This window comes from Electrophorus electricus, chromosome 13 (genome assembly GCF_041902795.1).
Source record: "Electrophorus electricus isolate QZ-2024a chromosome 13, ASM4190279v1, whole genome shotgun sequence".
Taxonomy (NCBI): domain Eukaryota; kingdom Metazoa; phylum Chordata; class Actinopteri; order Gymnotiformes; family Gymnotidae; genus Electrophorus; species Electrophorus electricus.
In genome coordinates, this window is record NC_137509.1 from 3,635,373 (window position 1) to 3,642,465 (window position 7,093).

The window sequence follows — 7,093 nt, forward strand, 5'->3', positions numbered from 1 at the left end:
ACACCTTTCAAGATGATAATGTTGGTGATTATTATTATTGTTGTTGTTGTTGTTGTAGTTTTCTGTCAATAATCTCTGGATCACAAACCAAAAGAATACATTTTAAACTCCATGTGTGCACTATGCATTACAATTTCCAAACACATGGCTCACTTTATGCCTCTATCACTTCATGAATTGAAACACAAAACATAAATAAAGCAAAGCCTCCTACATGTTGATCATTTATGATAAATGCCCTTTTAATGCACATTTTGCATCATGTTTAATTCTTTAAAAGTTAATTGGTGTAACAAATGATCCTCTTTGAGGTTTTTAGCCTTTTTTTCTGTGTGCTCAAAGGCCAAGACATTTCTGTACTTTTTTGCAGGACTTCTGCTAGCGCATGGTAAAAATGCAGTTCTATTGAACAGAGCTGAGGGCTGGCACTTTTTACTGCTAAGGTTACAGAACCACAGGTGAAACATTTTATTGTAAACAAATATAACATCATGAAAGACCTAAAATTTTAATATAAAATTCAATGTTCTACATGTATCGTGTTTGAAAATGCCCAATTATTTGTTGATGAGACCATTAAAAGCTTAATATTATACAGTTTTGGGATTGTTTAATTTTTTTGCACAGGAGAGTATGGGTTGAATAGGATGGATATATATATATCAAAATTTTGTTTGTGTGTTTGTTTTACAATAATAAATCTCCTCATTATAAAGGTGGACCAAATCATTTGAAAATGTCTGCAACTGAAACCAAATGAATAATAAATTTTAGCAGTGACCAGGAACTGGTTGGTTGACAGTGTCATGGACTGAAACAATCACAACTATTTCCGCATGTACATCAGTTAAGCATATTTTCCATTTAAATGGGGAAGGAGTAGTTTATGGTACTTAGATGTCGCCACTATTGTGAAAATTGCTTTGAACTGGATATTGATTTGTCGTTTGTCGTAGATATACAGAGGTGACAGGTTTCTGTCTCAGATATTGAGGTGCCTGCCAACACAGAAGCAACTGACTGAAGTGACTGCAGACATTAAAGGTACCAAAATCTTATAAACATATGTTATTTGCTTTCAGTGTGCAGCCATTGCATAAATAGTGGCAGAATGCACTTTTATACATGTTTAAATTTTATGGTAATGAAAACAGGGTTTGACAGACCCGCAAGTAAGCTGTATTTTCATCTCACCACTAGAATTAGAAAACATCCATATACTTAACTATACAGCAAATGTTGTCTCTATTCAGATCACATGGTATTTTTCGAACAAACTGCGTTTTCTTGATGGTTGGCTTTATTCTGTGGAATTAAAGGAAACAGCATGCCAATATACAGAACTTATCATAGAAGATTGGTATAATTGATCTCTTTACTGATAGAGCATATAAAAATCAGAAACCAAAATGAATTGATTTCTGAGGCTACTGGAAGGCCCTGGGGAGTTAAGTTCACCATTACCCACTGTCAGACGCCGCCTGGTCTCAATTGTGAATGGAAGAAGTGGCTGCAATAAATGGCTTAAGCTTTGATTTTTACCTTTTAGGTGTACAGAGCCTACAAACACTCATTCAAGTGTGTTTTGTAAAGATCTGGCCAACCTGCCGGTGAGTCCTAAATCTTATTCCTCTCTCTTGTAACTACATACACTTGTCTTCAAAATTAAAGGTACAAAAGACATGTAAACTTTCTTTTGTTCTATTTTTCACCTTTGGTTTATTTTCTCAGAGTTAAAGGATCATTTGTCCTTTTGTGTCTATTCAAATCTGTAAGTGAACCATCATAGTGCTGTTCAAATTAAAGTGATGCTGAACATTTTCAGTTTGTAGGGAATATAATAATTAGCTTATTTCCTATACTGTTTAGCAAGATAAAATTACACATTAAAAAAAATATGATAAATGCTTTGACAACATTGCATAATGTAGTTGAGAGTAAGGCCTGCTAGTTCTAGTTTTAAAGATTTATTCTGGAAAATAATGACAATAATAAACTTGATAAAGGTTTTGTAATGTGGAGCGATCACGAGGCGGACACACACTGAAGACTTACTGCTTATTCATGTTTTAAATTAATCTTGTACAATCATTATGTGATTGTGGTAGTGATACAGGAAATCAACAGTTCCTGTTCTCAAAAATTAAGTCTTGTTTTAAGATCATTTGTGTTAGTGTTTCAAGGCCCAATGATGCCAAACCCATCCATGTCCCATAGTCTATGATAACAAAACTGGCACTGCCCTCTGGATAGCAGGGATGAATTACTCTATCAATAGTCAATCATGCATGTTTGTATGCTTGCTGACCAGGGCAGTTGGTGCTGCAAAAGTATTTTTCCATTTAAAATTGTTTTACCAAACAAACAAACAAAATGTAAATTGTGTGTGGTTGCCATTGGGTCAGAAATGTTAAAGAGAAAGATCTGCAAGAAACTGCTTGAACAGGATCTTGATTTGTCTTTTTGTTTAGGTGCATAGAGGATAGAGGAGTCTGACTCACATCTGATACTGAAACTGCCTGCTCCTGAATAAAGGCAGAGAGGTAAATTTTATATTATATTGTGAAATACCATTTAAACTTGATAACTCAAATGAACAGGTGACAATAACTTATCCTGAATGGTCTGAGCTCACCTCAAATTCATTGCATGGTAACTCATGCTGTCATAACATTGGTTATTCATCAATGCTCTTTTGCCTCTCAGTAGGAGCGATGGATGAACGGAGGATTGTGCTTCTTGGGAAAACAGGTGATGGTAAAAGCAGCGTTGGAAATGTGATACTGGGTGAAAAAGTGTTTCCTACTGGATGTTCACCCAACTCACAAACTCAAAAATGTTCCTTTAAAACAAAATCCATTACTGAGAAGTTAATAACAGTCATTGACACACCTGGGCTTTTTGACACTAGTCTCACTTCAGAGGAACTAAACTCTGAAATATTACGATGTGTTACTGAGTGTGCACCAGGCCTACATGCATTTGTGATTGTGCTCAAAGTTGGAAGATACACAAAGCACGAGATCGAAACTGTGAAAAAAATAACTGAATCATTTGGAGAGGATGCCCTAAAATATGCAGTGGTGCTCTTCACCTTTGGTGATCAACTCCCTGAGGGCCAGATGATTGAAGACTTTGTGAAGCAGAGTAGAGAGTTACAGGACCTTGTGAATAAATGTGGAGGTCGTGTTCATGTCATTGATAATAAATACTGGAATGAGCAACAGGATGAGTACAGGAGCAACAGGGTTCAGGTGGAGAAGCTACTGAACACCATAGAGGAGATGGTGAGGGAGAATAGAGGAGAGTGTTACACCAATGAGATGCTACAGCTAGTAAATAAAGTTATACATGCAGAGTGTAAGTGAGGAAGGTAAAGAGGATTCAGATAACATTGTGAGAGAACAAGCAAAGCAGAATGTTCATACCAACCTGTTAGCAAAGTTAGTGGGGATGGGAACAGGAGCATTGACAGGTGCTTTCCTTGGCCTTGGGGCTGGAGCCCCAAGCACTGAAGCAGTTTACACATATATGGCTTGTATGTACACTTTTCAACTTTATTGTTGGATTTTGAACAATATTACATTTACTTTATCCATTTATCATAATGAACAGAAACAAAAATCTGTCATATTATTTTATACAGACTGCAGCCTGTTCATTGTATGTAATCAACAGAAATGTCCCATAGATGTAGGTTCTATAGTAAAGAGAATGTTCACTGTTCAGTTTATGCTGATTTCATTTAGATTTTTGGCCACTGACTGCATTTTTATTATTAATATTATTTTGATTATTTGATGTCTGTACCTTTTTGTTTTTTGTTCAAGGGAATTAATACGTTCACATTCACACATGTTTGTTTGAGTAGCCTTACACTGGATTTGTCATTGATGTGGATTCTATATTAAATGCATTACTTTTTATTACAATTTGTCTCCAGAACCATCCTGCCCATTCCCATTCCCCTGATTATGAGTTTCCTCTGCGTTTAGTTTATCACGATGCTTCTGGCTATGTTCAAAACACCCAGTACTACATACTGTATACTGCATAATGCACTCAGTAAATACTGTACCCTGCATACTGGTCCCTGCAGTAGTATGCAGTGTAGTATCTAGTATGGGACAAACACAAACCTTTCTATGAGGTCACTTGATCATATAAAGCTTCCACCCAATTAAGAAAGAGATTTTCCACCGCTGTTGCATGATGGGATGACCTGTACCATGGACTGGAATACTAAAATAGGTTAATTTATATACAGTATATATTTTTAATCTGAGCATTATGGATTATTGTTATGTCCACAGATTTAGCTGATCCCTGAACAGCCAAACTGACAAGTCCTTTTACTCTCCCCACCCTTTTTCAGGCCATGGTCCACGCCTTCATTCCCATTATGTGGCCTACAAAACTGGGTCAGGCTTCACTTGTGCTAAATGCTTGAAAGTTATTGCTGTTGTTTCATGTCATGAAATGGCAATATAGCAAAATGAGGTATCATCTGATAATTACAGTTTATTTGTTGTCAGTTAGTCCTGATATATAATTTCAAAATCCAACTGTTCTCTACCTTTTATTTATTGTCAACTAAGTGTATCAATACAAATTATATGACTGTAATTATTTGCAAAATACTGTTCAATAGTATACGTAAGGCCTTATCAAGTGCCTTCAAATCTATCCAAGTTATTCAGAACACATATATCCACATTTCAAGTCAAGAGCATACTTGTTTTGAATCGTATGTTTCAACTGACTATTGTTTCCAGTTAGGATTAGAGTTAAAGTTAGGCTCATGGTCAGGATCAGGGATTCTGAAATATTTTAACTTGAAATGGGTCAAATATGAGCCAAATATAAGAGGAGAGTTAATGTGTTAACAGAATATCAAACTGGGGAACATAGGACCCTGGAAACATGTGACTCTGGGACCATACGTATGGACCATACATATGGTCCCAGGGGGACGTGGGCATATTCTTATGGTGGCATGGCATGACAGTACTAATGATTCTATGGAAAATTATTGACAGAAAATGAGCAATCTCTGGAACAGAAACCAAAAGAATACATTTCTAAATTCATGCGTGCACCATGTATCGGTTTTACCAAGAACATGGTTTGATTTATGCCTCCATGATGCACAGCTTCATGAATTGAAATTTCATACTTTCTGTCTAGTCTGGAAACAAGGCCCCACCTGGAGGAAGGATGTAAGAAGGTGTTTTCGAGGGAGAAGAGACAGAGAGATTTGGAGACCTTTTTGTGAACTGTGATTTGTGATAGTTTTGATATTCTATTCACTGATTGCTTTCCTTTTCGATTCTGAGCCTGCTTTGCACTTATAACTAAGGCTGCTGTCGTAAATTTGGACATACTATAAATATTTGTATGTACACTAGTCGGTAACGAATGGCTGCCAATTTGGACTGGGTTTTGTCTGTGTTTTCGTGTAGGGAGTTAGTGTAGTCTTGTGTCAGTGTAGTCTTGTTTTGGCCTGGGTCACCCCTGATGTTACACTTTTGTATTGTATTTATTTAAATGATCTTCTTTGTGTTTTTTCGCCTCTTCTCTGTGATCAAAGGCCAAGTCTTTTCTGAGCAGCCTTTGTAGGACTTTCCCGCTAGCAAAACTAAAATAAAATACAGTTCTCTTGAACAGGACTGGCACTATTTGTTGGTTACAGTTCCACAGGTCTACCATTTTCTTGTTATAGTTTGTTGATGAGTTAAGAGTTAAAGTATGTCATTTGTCATTTTGTGTCTATTCAAAGTGTCCCATCATACTGTTGTTCAAATTAAATTCCTGCTAAACATTTTTGGTTTGTAGGGAATATAATAATTAACTTACTTCCTAGACATTCTGTTTGGTAACATACTACTTCTGTTGCAGTTTCAATGTAGCAAACAATAAATATAATACGATAACTGCTTTGACACCATTGCCTAATGTAGCAAAAGATAATTAAGAGAGGTCCTGAGAGTAAGCCCTTCTAGTCCTAGTTTTAAAGTTTTATTCTGGATAAGAATTGCAATAATACATATCAGTTGTTAAATTTTATAAAGATTGTATGAGATTTCCTGCTTCATCATGATCTAAATAAATCTTATACAATCATGGTCTGATTGTGATAGCGATAATTTTATTAACACTGTTATCTATATATTAAATTCAAGGAAGTTAAAAGTTTCTGCTCCCAAAAATCATGTAACTGTCATATAAAGAAACAGTTGAAGGTGATTTAGATGTAATGAAGAAAATTAAAGAACTCTTAGCTGAAGGAAATTTCATAAAAAAGTTTATGTTACAAAATGATCTACATGCATTCAAATAGTATACCTAATTTGATTTGAGAGAGTATATGAATGTGTGTAAAGAATGAACATACTGAAGCAGTTTACATTTATGTGGCTCGTATGTACACTTTTCCACTTTACTGTTGTATTTTGAATATTATTACATTTACTTTATTCATTCATCATAATGAACAAAAACAAAAATCTGTCATCTTTTATACAGACTGCACCTTGTTCACTGTATGAAAATGAACATAAATCTCATATAGATATACTGTAGGTACTATATTAAAGAGAATGTTCATTTTTCAGTCTATGCTAATTTAATTTTGATTAATGGTTGCTGACTGCATTTTAATACTAATAACATTTTGATTATTTGATATTTGATCTGTCTGTAACTTTTTTGGTTTTTATTCTAGTGAATAAAAAAATCACCATGAAGTTTTCCTTTAACAATGATCCACTAAGTACTAAGACCCAAACTTCACTACTATATAGTGAGCAGATCAAATTTTTCTTATCTTATGCATTCCCACAGCACAAGGCAGATATAACGAGGGGCAGGTTGAGCGTGAACACACACCCGAAGTGACAACGCCTTGGACATGACAGCGAGCTGAATCAATGACCAGGGAAGCCATAATAAGAACACAGACAAGATAGAATAAATGAATAAATAGTTTAATAACAGAAACAGACTAACCAGGGAAATACATAATACAGAATAGAACGAAGGAACAAACAGAAGGCTAACAAACTAACAGGGTGAAGATAACTAGGCAACAAAA

General features: G+C 35.3%; 1 pseudogene across 1 annotated transcript; it reads left to right on the top strand.

Annotated features, from left to right (window-relative positions):
• Positions 1-972: 972 nt before the first annotated feature.
• LOC118243042 (GTPase IMAP family member 4-like) lies at positions 973-4,450 on the top strand (annotated as a pseudogene). Its single transcript, XR_014115970.1, has 5 exons — positions 973-1,044; positions 1,550-1,610; positions 2,472-2,543; positions 2,707-3,495; positions 4,376-4,450. The product of XR_014115970.1 is annotated as a GTPase IMAP family member 4-like (transcript).
• Positions 4,451-7,093: the final 2,643 nt, after the last annotated feature.